At 50.4% G+C, this 15,630-nt stretch overlaps 1 protein-coding gene across 1 annotated transcript in view; it reads left to right on the forward strand.

The window, feature by feature from the left end:
• The first annotated feature begins 506 nt into the window (after window positions 1-506).
• FHL3 (four and a half LIM domains 3) overlaps window positions 507-15,630 on the forward strand; it is a 37,369-nt gene continuing 22,245 nt past the window's right edge. The window contains exon 1 of the mRNA XM_073317582.1: window positions 507-587. The gene's annotated coding sequence lies outside the window, so the exon portion shown is untranslated. The remainder of the gene's footprint in view (window positions 588-15,630) is intronic.

Below are 15,630 nucleotides of genomic sequence, written 5' to 3' on the forward strand. Positions count from 1 at the left end.
CCTCCCCCCCCAGTGCCCTCCCCCGTTCCCCCAGTGCCCTGCCTCCCCCCCCGTTCCCCCAGTACCCCCCTCCCCCCCAGTGCCCCTGCCTCCTCCCCCCCGTTCCCCCAGTGCCCTGCCTCCCCCCAATGTCCTGCTGCCCTGCCTCCTCCCCCCCAAGTGCCCTCCCCCGTTCCCCAGTGCCCTGCCTCCTCCCCCCCGTTCCCCCAGTACCCCCCTCCCCCCCAGTGCCCTGCCTCCTCCCCCCCGTTCCCCCAGTACCCTCCCTCCCCCCCAGTGCCCTGCCTCCTACCCCCCCCGTTCCCCCAGTACCCTCCCTCCCCCCCAGTGCCCTGCCTCCTACCCCCCCCCGTTCCCCCAGTACCCTCCCTCCCCCCCAGTGCCCTGCCTCCTCCCCCCCCCGTTCCCCCAGTGCCCTGCCTCCCAATGTCCTGCACCCGCCCAGCGGGCGGGGCCGGGGCCGGGGGCCGGGCTCCGGCTTCCCCCGGCGGGGACGGGGCGGCCGCTTCCGCTGCCTGAGCCCGTGCAGCGCCGCGGCGGCCAGGAGCAGCCAGCGAGCCCGGCTCGGCCCGGAGCGTGCGGACCAGGTGGGCACGGGGGGCGGCTGGGGCTCCCCGGAGGTGCGAGGAGCGCCCCTTGAGCGGGGGGGTTCCCCGTGGGGGCGCTCCTGGCGATGGGGCGCTCCTGGCGATGGGGGGCTCCCCGGGGGGGGGTTCCCCGTGGGGATGGGGGGCATCCTGGGGATGGGGCGCTCCTGGGGATGGGGGGCTCCCCGGGGGGGGGTTCCCCGTGGGGATGGGGCGCTCCTGGGGATGGGGGGCTCCCCGGGGGGGTTCCCCGTGGGGATGGGGCGCTCCTGGGGATGGGGGGCTCCCCGGGGGGGTGGGGGTCCCCGGGGGGGTCGCCTCCCCACCCCTTGCCCCCGCCTGGGGACCTGGCGGGGCGAGCGGTGTCCCCGGGCTCGGGCACCCCACGGGATCCGGCTGCCCCCCGGCAGTCCCGGCCGCCCCGACCCGCTCTCTGGGCGTGGGTTCGGGGCAGCCCTGCCCTGCCCTGCCCGGTGCCCCCGGCCCGACGGGGCTGCTGCATCCTCGGGCAGCCCCTGCCGGCTCGGCACGCCCGGGGCAGGCACCGCGCCGCCGCGGGTTGGGACTCGGATATTCCCGTCCTGGCGCGGGCAGACCGGGACCCCCCTTGCACCGGGGCAGGGCAACGCCTGGAAAACTCCAGCCCCTCTTCTGCATCTCCACGCCGCCCTCCTGCAGCGCCCCGGGGCAGAGCTGAGCCTCCTTTGTGTGTTGTCTAGTGCGGCGCACGCCATCAACTCACTGCGGACAGAGACAGTCGCTTCCTTGCCAGATCCTTGGGCACGGGGCAGGAGCCGGGGGCTGGTGGGCTGGTGCCCTCTCCCGCTCTGTAAACTGGGGCGTGGGCAACACAAATGTGAACCGTATCTAGGTACGGTATGCCTGCCTTCCCAATGAGGCTGGTCTGAGTCCTTTCTGATTTACAGAAATCCTGAGTCCTGGCTGTGGGCTGCCTCTTTGTTTTGGGATGCTGGGAACAGGGATGGGTATTTTTTCTTTGTTCAGAGTCTATCCTTTTAGCCTTTGCCTCGTGTAGTTCAAATTTCAGGTCAATGATGGTAGGACTTCGAAAAATATATTCCCTAGTTGAAAGTAGGAAACTTTACCTGCCCAATATATGAGTGGGGCGAGGGGAGCTAAGCCATCAGCTTCTGCAGAATCTAAGATTTTATTGAATTAAAGAAGTTCCTTGCCCTTCTAGTGGTGAAGAAAACTCTGTAAATGTGACCAGAGTCAGCGTTGCCTTCCTGAGTCTACAGACACTACAGTGCCTCAGCTGCTGCTACCTTTGACTGAGCTTTGAGGGAAATTAACAAGCCTTTAGACAGGTTCTCTGCTGCTCTTTAGAACTGTGGTCAACAGTGAACTTGACAAGAATTTGTGGCAATTTAACTTGGGGAAGCAGCTGAGGCACTGGGGAGGCGGATCACAAAAACCAGAGGCAGAATGTCAGAGCACCTCTTCTCAACTACCAGCACCAGAAGTGAACAGGGAAAGATGGGGACTTGGCTTCAAATGTATCAAATACATAATAGCCAAACCGTAATATGAAAGCACCTTGGTGGGGATCTTTGCACCCTTTTCTTTCCCAGCAGTTGGTAAAGGGAACTTTGCTGGTGGATTTACTCTCCCCAGCAAGTAGCCAGTGAACATTGATGGTGCTCGCCTCTTCCCTGTGTTTTCATATAGCTTCTTGTTAGTAAGTGTCTACTTAAAAACTTCAAGCTCTGTGTTTGCAGCATATTTCACAAGAGAGCTCAGTGGGTAATTTTAACAGTTGCTGATTTTCATGCGCATCGACACTGGAGAAGAGAGTGTATGTTTATTTCCTGTTAGGCACATTTCTAATGCAACTGACTCTGAGTTTGCTTTTTCAAAGGGCTTTCACTTGATTTTAAAGTTTTGATTTTTATTCTTTCACATTTTTGCAAAACCAGTGACTACCTCTGACATTCTCCTTCCTTGGAGTTTGAATGAACTCAGAGAAATGTAACCAGGGATGAATTGGCGCCAAATGTCTAATTCTTTCTTTACAATCTGTGTTTCTACTCCAGGGTAAATTCTCAGTTAATTATTCACTTTTTATGAATTGTGACTTTGGCACTGCCCAGCCCTTGTAGGGAAAGATTGGAAAGGAAAATCTTTTTAAGGTGAGTTCTTAGTGTAATTTTCTTAAAGAGAAAGTGGGAATTAAGGGTCAAGGGGATCATTATGCTTTAATTTTGTAATAAAAGGAAGATGATTCCACTGGAAATCTGGATTTATTGTTTGGAATGTCCAATAAGCTTTGTGGCATTTTCTGAAAGGGATGTGAGAAAGGGAAGTATCCAGCCACGGTTTCTCCCAGGAGTACCTGTGCTTGCTCTAGTGCGATTGTTGAAGTCCTGAGCCTTAAACTTCATCCTTAATGTAGGAGTCCTGAAGCCGAGCAACAGACACAGAAGCGAAACCTAAATCAAATGCTTGCACTGAGCTGCTCTGAGAAGGTGTTAGTAGGGGGGGGGGGGTGCGTTTTGCACACATCCGGATGGCACAGTGAAATCAAGAGGCTTTGGCCTTCCTATGACTGGTTATTTTCAGCCCTCAGTTATTTGGTTTTCTAAAATTCACCTTGCTGTTTCTTTTAAACAAAGACAACAGAGAGTTTGCTGCTTTAAGCAACAGGTCAGTATCTATTTAAAACGTTTTTATTAAAAACCACTTAACCTCACCTACTGCTGTATTCTTAGCTCTTCAGGGAATGCTTTTGACTTGGGTTTGTCACCCATTTGAACTTACACATGTTACGATCCCTCTTCCAAGGGCAGTGGCAGAAATCCCATTACCAGAGACACTTTAAAACCAGCCTGGACAAAGCAGCAGACAGCAGGTTGTGAGGAACAGGGTCTGTCCCGACCCGAGGCTGGACTAGATGTGACGTGATGTTTTCCCATCTCTGACTTGTAGGCCTCTAGACTGAGGTCTGGTTGTTTAGGTTTTTATTTGCTCTGTTTATCATTTTAATGCTTTTAAATTTTTTAATTGGTTAGTCTCTAAGGTGCCACAAGTCCTCCTTTTCTTTTTGCTAATACAGACTAACACGGCTGCTCCTCTGAAACCTGCTTTTAAAACAGTAAGCCAAAGCTGCTAAATTAAAAAAAAAAAAAATTCAACTACCCCCATCTGTTCATTTTGGGAAAAGCATTTGATTGACTACTGCATGAGGAGTCTTTAATGTTAAAAACCTGCCTTCTACATGAAAAGCTAAGTTATGTGTTGAACTCACAGCCCTTCCATGACTTGCTTTATCAAGGGACAATATAGCTTCTTGGTGGACCAGTCCAGCAGGCACATGGCAGGAAAGAGGGAGTTGCCATTTCTGCCATCCTGTTCTTCCTCTGTGCAATTTCCTCCACTTTGGGATGGGTACCACATGGTTGCCTGCTCCTTGCTCACGCTGGCTGGTTGCTTCCACAGAGCTCCTGATAGTCCTAGCTGCTGACTTTGGTTTAACTTTTTCTTGTTTAGGAATCACGCGGAACAAAAAAGTCACCTAGAATTGCAGGAGTGGTGGAAGGAGGCTTCTGTGAGCATTAGTGACTCTTTGAAACTTGCTCTGCCTGAGGATGCAGGGGGATTTGGGTTTTGGTCCACTTTGAGTGTAGGACTGCAGAGAATACAATGAATAGCTCTTCTGTGTGCAGAAGTGGCTGCTGGAGCTTTGGGAATACATGGCAAAAAGCACAAACAGGTGGGATGGACTCTGCTCTCCAGGGTGGGTAATGCTGGGACCATGCTATAAAGACTGACTGGAGCTGTTGGGGCCTTAAGCTCCTTGCTGTGAGCATCCTGCTCTCAGTTGCTGAACCACCACATTCTCTCCATCTTGAATGTTTCTAAGGCACCTGTCACCAAGGTATCTTGGTGGCACTGGATGTTGTATCTACGTGTCCTTCAGAATGACACCCCAGGAGCTGAGTGCTGACGGGTAGGCTAAAGGTCAGGTCTGACCCTTGGCAGCATGCTAGGTCACCCTCCTTCCCTCCACCAGACTGGTGATTGGCCCCCTGCAGGGTTTGCAGCCGTCTGCAGCATGCCTGCTGTCAGAGCTCCGCTTCCTGTTTACACTGCAGCCCATTTCAGAAGAGACATCGGGGTAGCCCAGCTGGCAGAGGATGCAGCAGGCAGCTGGAGTGGCTCAGTTCTCTGGAGTCACAACAGGCAGCAGTCTTCTTCCCAGTCTGTATTATTGTAGTTTCTCTCCTCTTGCCTTTATGTTGACTCAGAACATTAGCCTTGTACAGCTCTAGTGGTGTTCCCTGATGATAGATTTCATTTCAGAACGGGTTTCGACATTTACAAGGTCAATAAGAAAAACATCCACCGTTACTCAGATAACCACTCGTAAGGGCTATAAATCTGCCAGCTTCAATGTACAAGCCAACTCCAAATTGCTGGTGTCAGGAAGAAACTTCCCTACAGAGAACAGGTTTCAGAGTAACAGCCGTGTTAGTCTGTATTCGCAAAAAGAAAAGGAGGACTTGTGGCACCTTAGAGACTAACCAATTTATTTGAGCATGAGTTTTCGTGATGCATCCGATGAAGTGAGCTGTAGCTCACGAAAGCTCATGCTCAAATAAATTGGTTAGTCTCTAAGGTGCCACAAGTCCTCCTTTTCTTTTTCCCTACAGAGAAGTTACTGCTGAAGTGGCCACTGCAGTGTTCCTTGCACCTTCCTCAGAAGCATTTAATACTGGTCAAAATAAGACAGGCCTCCTTGCCCACCTGGCTCACCCAATAAGGCACTTCCTACAGCATGTTCCTAATTCCAGCTCCGTCCACACCATTGTATGGCCTTCCACTTCCTGCAAGCCTAAGAGGGGAAACTAATAAAGTGATTCCTCAGGGCTCAAACTTAACTCTTCCTCTTCTAGGGAAGATGTATTTGTGGCAGCCACAGCAGTGGTGTGGAAAATGTGTGTGGGGCCAGCTGACTTTCTGTTCGTGCTCATGGGGTTCCTGCTGTCCTTGGCTTGCACAAAGCCATGCTTGCAGGGCCCATGCTTGCAGAAGCTTTGGGCAGAAGGACGGCAAGCCTGTGAATTGTTTGGCCTCTGCCTGGCCTTCCATGTCAAGGATTCCTCAGACAAAGGGGTTATTTACAGACAACTGGGGACTGACTAATGGCTTTGAATAGATGCCAGCCTTCTGCTGGAGACGCCTGATTCGGCAGCTGTCCTAGTGACTCTTGCCGATTGCTCCAGTAAGGAGGCCATCAATCCTGCACTGGGATTGGGCTACTTTGGCATGTCTGCCATTCTGAACTTGCCAGAGCTCCCCCCGTAGAGTGCCAGCTTGGGCTGGAAAGAGGGACGTACTGGTGAAAGTCACGGTTCCTTTACCTACTGGAATGTCTCCCTGTTGTTTCCTGTGTTTAGCTAATTCTGCCTATGGGAGACACTGCAGTGAAACTAAACATGTTTTATCCCAGCAACGTCCATCAGAAAACCTTTTAAACTGGAAACTTCACATCAATTTTCATGAATTTTGGAAAACATCTAAAAGGGGGTGTCTGGGGTGGCGCAGAGAGAAAGGAGAGGTTGGCTGAGTCTAGAGTCTTACTGGGGTGAAAGGAACAGAGAAATCTACAGCAGCAATCCCGAACTGCAGCTGGAAAGGGGGTGGAGCTGTGGGCAGGGGAAATAGAGAAATTAGTACCCAGGTTTGTGGCAGTTTGGAATTACTTTTAAAGCCCAATTATTCAGTGTCAGAATCCCTTCCTTAAAAACCAGAATCTTTTAAATATGAGTGGTGAGATTTTGGAAGCTGACTAGGAAGTTTGGCCACATGAGCCCTATTAATTTTAGTGGGGGTTGCGTGGCTAAAACCTTTAGCTGATGTTGAAAATCTTTCCCCACTGAATATTCTTAGTGAAGCAGCCATAATGCTGCATTGGAGCTGATGCCACAACCTCAGTGCTTAGATAGTGCAGTGATAGGACCCCAGATGGTCACCCGAAGGCCCTTTGCTTCTGTGATACATAGCTGCTAGACTTTGCCTTCCCAAGCAAGCCGTGTCTTGGCTACAGTTCCACGGAAAAATGCTCCACATTGGGAAGATGTACTTGCTGTGAGCAGGTCTTTGTTCCTTCTTCCCCTTCTGACTTCTGTTGACTTTGTAAGGTGTAAAATACAGTTGTCAGCAGTTTACAAGGAGGGAGAGAACAAGGTTTCCTGTTGAGAAAAATGTCAAGGGTCGGGTTGTGAAAGGAAAGGGGGAACTGAAGAATGTCACGTCTCCCATCTTCCTGTATCTCATCCTAAAGGAATCGCCTTTGCTCGTGACTCACCATGTCACTGTGTTTGCTAATTTGGAAGGCAATTTAATTGATTATTTTTTCCTTTATTCAAGCAGGAGCCCACTGAGATGGCATCCCAGGGATGGCTGGCAAAGGGCAACTGTTAGTAGCAGTTCCTGAGTTACACTTCACGCCATTTAAAATCAAACCAAGTTACTTTTTAAATGATGCATTAAAACTGGATCTAAATAGCATTAGTTTAAATGCATTAATATAGCATCTTAGCCATAGAATCCAAATAGCAGTGAAACAAAGGAGCGGTAGTCCCTGCTTTTGTTCTTGGTGCAATCTCACTATAAGCCTTTAATTGGTCCTGTGCTCATGTTACCATTATGTTCCTGGAGATTTAAAGCTCACTTACACTATTTCTAAGCTAGCTGTGTATATAGCACCCTGTATCTTTCCCCCTTGCGGGAAATGGCTGCATCTTCCTCTGATAAAGTGTGCTGAGCTTCTCAGGTAGAAAACCAAAGAATTCTTCTTAAATCAGTGCGTTGAATAAACACCCAGAAACCCCAGACCCTTTTGTTTTCAAAAGAAGGCTGACTTGAGTCATGTCGGGAGAAAACTTTATGTAAGTGTTCGTGCTCAAGCTACCCAATGCCAGTTCTATTCAGGAATTCAGATCAACTTTCAGGCCCAAAGCTGGGGGCCAGAGCCAAGAACAAAATCTGAACTGTTTCAAATTTCCTAACCTAGCTTTGAATGTCTAAGCAGCCAGCCAGAGCCGACCTGGAGCTGTTATCAGCACCAACGACCCATAAATCGTGTGTGCAGGTGGCTGGACAACTGGAGTTGTTCTCTCCACACACGAGAGGGGAAAGGGAACTCTGAATAAGGCAAGGAAATGCCTAGTGTTGGAGCTGCTGCAGCCTGGCTTCCCTAGTGCTTCCTTTGCCACATGTTACGCTTGACCCTGCCAGTACCAGCCACCAATAGGAGTCAAGTAATTGTCTCCAGTGACAGATTAAACTTCATGGCCATTGTTAAGGGTCCAAGATTTTCCATTTTTTCTCGCTTTAAGCAAGTGCTTGGATGTGCAGCCAAAGCAAACATGAGCTAATAAAGATGTGGAGCTAACCAATGATAAACAGCTCCTAAGGGCTGACCACTCCCATTACAGAATAGAGATGGAGATTTTTGCTACTAGGAGATCAGTAGAAGAAAGGAGGGAAGTGTGGGGATAGCCTTCCATCTGTTGCTATTAATGGGAGTTATCGGTGTGCATTAAGGGGAGAAGTGACCTCTAAGGTAACCTCGGAGTCTATTGCATGATGCCATGCTGAGAGCTGTGTTCAGGTCCTGAGCTTGTACTGCCCCATTCCCGGGGCTGGGAAGGCTGCTGAAGCAACATAATCATTCTGGAGTATCTTGCGACCCTCTCAGATGGGTCCCTTGCTTGCTAAAAGGAAATGCTTTTTCACACAATACGAGTTTGCCCATGGAATGCATGGACATATCGATGAAACAAAGAGGTTAGCAGGATTCAGAAAGAAATTAGGCACTTATATGTGTGACAAATACCTAGGATTGTAATAAATTAGAGAAAACACAAGGGTTTGGGAAGGGATATTAAACTCCTCTTCTTTAGGGCATGAGCCAACCTCTAACTATTGAGGATTAGAAGGAAAACTTTCCTTGGGGGTAGGTTATTCCATATCTCCCTGCTGCAGGATTTCTTGTACCTTCCTCTGAAGCTGCTGGTAGTGGCCACTCTCAGTGACTGGATACTGGACTACATGGACCACTGGTGTGATCCAGTGTGGAGATTCCTGGGTTTCTTGTGCTACTTGCAGCCAGTGTAAAAGGAATCTGTGCTGTAGGGTCTTCAAGGTAATGAAGTGAGCATCTAGGTAGACTGTACAGTGTTTGGGTATCTGTCCATCTCTGGTGCTTTGTATCTACCTGAAGACAGCTGAGCTGGATAGGCCCTTTTACATTGGACTCCTTTGCATTCCTGCTTCTGTGGGTTGTGCGGGCAGGGCCCAGGTGCCCCCTTTGTGAATCCGATCTTGAACATTTTGCCATTCTCCCATAGACCCAAAGCAGCAGATGAAAAGCAGCTGAGAAAAGTGATGTAACTTTAGAGGATTCAAAAGCTCTGGGTAGTAATTACTATTAATTATGCGGACGCCTTCAGGACTGGGAACACTGTTCCCACTTTTATCTCAAGCCAGCCAGGACTCATGCAGACAGCACACCTGGAAATGAAGTAATTGAATACTCTGCCCACACTGTTCAGATTTTGCTGGGTTTGGGCACAGACATAGCATGTGCGTTCTGTGTTCCTGGGCAACGTTTGTTCCTCTGCAGCCAGAAAGTCTTTTCACTGAAATGAGGCAAGACAGAACACTGCTCTTCTCAGCGTGAGTAAGAGACTCTGAAGCAGCTGCGGTGTGGCTTTCCTCAGAAATTTCCTTTGCAGATGTGGAGGTTTTGCTGCCGTTTGAAATACAGTTAGGAGATGTTTCCAGAGCTGTTCAAATCTGCTATTTTATTTGGGTTGCTAGGGATGATGGTAACGTGGATTGGAGGGGAACGTGTGTGGGATTGCAGCAGTTAGAGCTGGAAAAGGCTCATTAGGTAACATCCAGCCCATCCCTTACAATTTACTTTGGTGCTTTGCACTTGACTGCTCTTGGACTTTGCTGTTTTGAAGTGACTTCCAATGCATGTAAGCTAACAAGGAGTGTATGGAGGGGTGTGGATACAGCACAGCCGTTGGGATTACATTTGGTGGGTGGCGAAGGCTGTTCAGTCCAATGCAGGATCCTGGATGTTGGCACTCATCCAAGCGGGGGAGTCCTTTGAGACTCCCCCATGAGCTAGCTCTCATCTGGCAGCATGGCTGGAGCAGACTGAAACTGACGCTCGTTTTTCTTCTGCATTTTGTGCATGCCTGCATGTAAGGCCAATTGGACTGGTTATGGAGAAGGCTAACAAATGACAGCTTTCGGCCTCACACCACCCTCTTTCCACACCCACCCTGACTTCTCTCTGAAATGTGGAGGTTGGAAGAAGTCCCCTTTGTATCCACACCTACATCCTGGAGAAAAATGCTAATCAAAGCTGTGCTCCTGACAACCTCCATTTTGGCTGAAACAGGTCCCCAAGAGCCTTGCCTTTGTGGAGATGGCCCACTGGTGGGAGTGCAAGTCTAGGTAGCGCACGCAAGCTAGGCAGATGTGCTCTGAGTATGGTGTAGCTGCAGCAGTCGGAGCGCGTGTCACCGTGCCCAGGGGTTGTAGGTTGAATCAGCAGGGCGGTAAAAGTAGCATCACCAGCCCTTCCATGCTAGGACTCCATCTGGATGTCAGCAGTGGGTGGGAAATGTGCTAAAACTGTCCTAGTGTAGGCAGGGGCTGACCGTGCTGAATTCCCCTTCCCAGAAGAAGTAGCCTGTGCTTACACACTGCTCTCTGGAGAGTTGTAGGGCTGAAACAAATCATTCAAATGCAATAGAAAACACTTGGACTCGCCTTAACTGACGACGCAGTTTGCCAGCATTTAGCCTCGAGGTCCCCTGACCCAGAAGGTTTCCCAGCATAAGGACTTGAGCTGGTTTCCCAGAAAGGCTCCTCTTGGATCTGTGCTGTTGGGGATGTTGTGGCATATCATTGGCCTTTTCATTTTTCCTGGAGCCAGCCCTTGTTAGCTTCGTTCTCACACCATTGTTTAGTTTCTCGAAGATGCTTTCGCTAGCTCTTCCAGACTGTCATGTGGGAATTGCTGACTAGCAGGGATTTTTTGCTTTGACCCAAAGCTGCACACTGCTCCTTCTGTACCACTGCCAACGGCATTTCCAGTCTCTTCTGAGCATATGTTTTGCAATAATACACAAACTCCTTGGCTCCCGAGAACTGCTGGAGGGAAAGATTAGTATCTCTTAACAAAGGAATTAAGATACTAAGAGTGAAAGCAACGGCAATATCTTGGAGCCTGGAGGACTGTCTTGACCTTTCCCAAAGGCCTCAGTTCAGACACTGGTGTCTGGCTAGCAGATGGAAGATGTTTGCGTGGATTTTAGTCAGCTTGTGAAGCCCTCTGTCTGGTGACTGGGCTTGCTGTGAACATGCTCTGCACATTACGGCCATTTGGTTTATATCTTGCTGATCTGCAGCAGCCTCACCAGGGAGCCCCTCCTTGCTGAGATTGCCTGTGGTAGAAGCCTCCCTGCTCTGCCCTCATGTCTGGGTTAGCTCACTTCTAGACGGAGTGGGTTTTTGAGCATTGACAGCCATGTTCCTCATAGGAAGGGTCTCGCAGATGGCTTCATCGCTTCTTTTTGTCTATGCCTGGAAAAGGCATCAGGGTTCAGTAGCGACCCCTTGAATGGTATCTTGTCTGTTACCAGCTGTGGAGGACATCAACGTTAGTGCTTTCAGAACTATAGGAGAAAAGTGCTCCAGGAAAGCACAGCCCTTCACAACGGCAATTTAAGAATTATTATCCCTGCTTCACAATGAGGAAACTGAAGTACAGAGATTGGAAGGGACTTGCTCAAGATTATGCAGCAAATTGGTGACAGAGCTGGGAATATAATCCAGATCTTCTGACCCTTGATCTGTTATGCCAGTAGATCTCCGCCTTTTCCAGACTGGGACTCGCCTCCAACCTAGCAACATGGCAAGATCAGAGTCGTCGTGTGTGCCACACTGAGAACCTCTGCGTTAGGCCATAGCTCCCTATGCCTGGTGGAGATCTGTTTTTGTTCTGTAGGGACAGAGACTGAATATTAGCAAATTGACTTCACTGTTCCTAGAGTGAAATGTCTTCCCCAGCTCCTGATTATTGGAGAGCATTGCCCCTGAAGGGTTTTAGATGAATCAAGACATGCTGATGTAGTTCCAATTGCTGCTGCTTTGTTCTGTTTATCCATAGTTTGAGGGCCTCAAGTTGAGTGCTTCCCTCGGGTCTAGTTAATAGTCCCAGTAACTCTTTGGTTAAAATGCTTTGCTGTTGTTGAGCTGCTGGCTGCAAGGCCCTGTGGTGGGGGAGCAGATGAGAGTAGTGTAGACATTATAGTGCTTACTGGAGAAACCCATATGCACTTGAGTTTCCTTCTCGTATGTGAGAGTATGGGGTGTTGTGGGGACCCGGTTTGGGGGCAGCAATTGCACTTCAGTCATGCTGAATGGCTCTGGCACGAGGGTTTGGTTAGAAACCTTTGCTGTTGCCCCTTAGATGCAGAAACCTCATGTGTTAGACTGAAAATATTTCCACCTAAATCAGAGGTGACATGTAACTTTTAATAGTGCAGGGGCACAATTTAAAGGTTCTGGGGGGCATGTGATGACCCCTCCCTCCCCGGGCCACCCCTCCTGCATCTCCCACACCCGCTCCAAGCCAGCACCACCTTGCCCCCGTTGTATCTATACCACTCTCTCTGGGGACAGGAAGTAGTAGTTCCCTTAGAACAAAGCTTGAGCACAACACCTTTCCTTTGACCTTCTCAGGTCAGTACTCCAGGCAGCCAGAGGAGAAATCCCCAGTCTCCGGTGTTACTAACTGAGGACCATCCAGCTGGTTTGCTTACTTGTGTTTGTATTGCAATATTATCTCTTAAGTCATGCAGGCTAATGGAACTTGTGATGTGGCAGGTAAAGGCTGACCTCACGGCAAGAGGAGACTTGGACTCACCCAGGCACGTGATTAAATTAACGTTGAACATAATGTGTTAGGCCAGAGAATTTCAGACTCCTCTGAGGGTGCCCTCCAGCCTGAAACTAGGGAGAGTCTGCTTTACCCGCTTTCCAGAGAAATGAACAGCGGCTGCTTTCACCTTGTTGAAACTCCTGAGAGCCTCTTCCAGGCACCTGGGTCTAGATTAGGCAAAATGTGCAGTGATAGGTTTGGAATGAGTGTTTGTTTGGTGTGTTTGGGCCTGGGGACCCCCTGTAATAATCTGAACAGTTGCTGCTGAGTGTGTAGCTGGGGGAGTGGAGTTGGAGTGACCAGATAGCAAGTGTGAAAAATCGGGACAGGGGTGGGGCGTAATTGGCACCTCTGTAAGAAAAAGCCCCAAATATTGGGACTGTCCCTATAAAATCGGGACAACTGATCACCCTACGCGTAGCATCCATGAGACGATCCCCATGAAAATAGGGACCAAACCACTACTGCACCGAACAATCTAGCTCTTTGGAACTACGTTGGTGAGCATGGGCCCAGGACACCGCAAGCTGAGCAGTGCAGATCCCCTGAGCTGCAGGTCCCTCCAAGTTCCCAGTGGCTGATGAACCTCTGGAGTAGACCAAAGCTCTCTCTGAGTTGGACACCCTTAGGATAAAGGGCAGCTCCAAAGAGCAGAGAGCTTCATAGGTGGCTCCTTGGCTTCTGCCTGTGATTCTTACTTCCCCTCCCCACATGGGTGTTTTCTGCATTACAGCCCCCAAGGAATGTGATTTGGGATCTAGATACAAATAGTCTCATTGCTTCTGTCTGTGTGGAACTTCCTTCACTTCCACAAAGACCTGGACTGGGGACTAGGCCTCAGCTTGTTTATCTGAACTCTCCTGTTAGTCTGTCTGAAGGGTGCCTTGGAGCAGGGGGAAATCTAGCTAGAGCTGTCAGTCCCTGAGATGTTCACCCTTTGTGTGCAGGGCTTTCTGGCCACGTGGTCCCGGTGTGTGCACAGCAGGCCTCATGGGCAAGGCTTAAGAAGGCTTTTTAAAGGCAAAGCTTTCGAGGCTTCGGAGGTGGTTGGATGGGTTGGGTCTGCAGCATGAATGTTGCGATGAGGCGTCACAATTCCAGAGCGCTCTCCAAGCGATGGTGCTCTTCGTCCTGAGTAGCGACGTTCTCTTCTGCTCACGCTTGTGTACGTGCAGTTCTGTGCTCCAGTGGACAGGGCACTGAACTGCCTCTCATGCTGGATTCTGAATTACTGAATGTACAGAATCTGCTGGTGTATTTCTCTTCCCCCAACTCTGTCTCTCATGTTCTGTCCCTTTGTATCCTGGAGTCCCAGTCTTTCCTTGGCTGGAGAACTCTCCTCCTACACCAGGGGTGGGCAAACTTTTTGGCCTGAGGGCTGCATCGGGTTTCTGAAATTGTATGGAGGGCCGGTTAGGGGAGGCTATGCCTCCCCAAACAGCCAGGCATGGCCCGGCCCCCGCCCCATATCAGACCTCCCCCCCGGGACCCCTGCCTCATCCACCCCTTGACCGCCCCTGGATCCCCCGCCCCTAACTGCCCCTCGCCGCCCCATCCAACCCCTCCTCTCCTTCCTGACTGCCCCTCTGGGACCCCTGCCCCCATTCAACCCCCCTGTTCCCCACCCTTTGACTGCCCCAACCCCTATCCACACCCCCGCCCCCTGATCACCACCCCGAACTCCCCTGCCCCTCTATTCAACTCCCCCCCCCCACACCCCACCCCACCCCCGCTCCCTGCCTCCTTACCGCGCTGCCTGGAGCACCTGTGGCTGGCGGTGCGGCTGCACCAGGACAGGCCGCGGCTCTGCAGCTGCCCAAAGCATTGGCTGGTGGCACAGAGAGCTGAGGCTGTTGGGGAGGGGGAACAGCAGGGGAGGCGAGCCTCCCGGACCAGGGGCTCAGGGGCTGGGCAGGAGGGTCCCGCGGGCCGGATGTGGTCCGTGGGCCGTAGTTTCCCCACCTCTGTCCTACACGCTGCTAGGAGCTCTTTGTAAAAGTGGCTTAAAACAAGCTCCACAGAGAATCTGCATGATCCTCCCAAAAAGGCTTCTCTCCAAATCTCTCCTGCAACAGCTTTGTCCCTTCATTTCTCAGCCGTAAAGGCTGGCTGCTTTTTGTACTGCCTCTGGCTCAGCTGGCCAGTGCTCATTCGGCCACACTCTTAAGAAATCCTAGTGGAGAATTAGACCTGGCAGCTGCAGGCCTGTTACCTCACCCCACAAAAATGCTTTGTTATTGAGAAAATGGAAACTGTCTGAGGTTTCTGGGCTGAATAGAAATCATTGGGATCAGTTTTAACCACAGCTTGGTCATGGCTGCAGAACATTCCCCTAGCTGAGCATTCTCTCTTCTAAACCATAATCTTCAAGACATTGGAGAGCTGCAGGGGTTTCACTGGTTAGCTGAGCAAACATTGGAGACTGTTATGCACTCTGCTGAAGCCTCACTGAAATCTCAGGCTTTCTCAGCAAAGACAGCCATGCCACCAGGTAACCCTTTGAAACCTGAAGCCCAGAAGAAGAGTGTCCTGTGGAAACTATGCCAGGTTCATCTCTGATCTATAACCCAGACTGCCCCACTTGCTGGCATTCGCTTCCCGGAAAGTTGGTCACTCTGCCTTTGTTAAAAAGGTGGGTAAAGGATATGTAAGCAGCCTTTCAGCCTCAGGGACAGGAGCTGTGGAAGTATGTGGAGCCTTCCATGTTGTAATGCTTTAGCACCCAGATCGAATCCCCAGTTCTGAAGGAGGAGCTTTGCTGTTTTAGTGACCTTTTAGGGTCGGTCTCAGGAGTGTTCTCTGGACAGGGAGTTCTGAGGGGAAAAGAGAGAGAAGAAAAGTTCAGTATGAATTGCTTTCCTTATCTGCAAGCGGATTTCCCCCCATGTTTCTGTAAAGGATATGAAATGACATTTTGGTCAATACTGGTTTGCAGAAGCAGCATTTTTCTAAATACAGAACTCTCCTTGCTAACAGATCATAGTTCTATTTACATACAGTTATATTGGTAGCTTACAGCTCCTGTTGAGAAAGTTGCATAAGCATTCTTCA

This window comes from Lepidochelys kempii, chromosome 19 (genome assembly GCF_965140265.1).
Source record: "Lepidochelys kempii isolate rLepKem1 chromosome 19, rLepKem1.hap2, whole genome shotgun sequence".
Taxonomy (NCBI): domain Eukaryota; kingdom Metazoa; phylum Chordata; order Testudines; family Cheloniidae; genus Lepidochelys; species Lepidochelys kempii.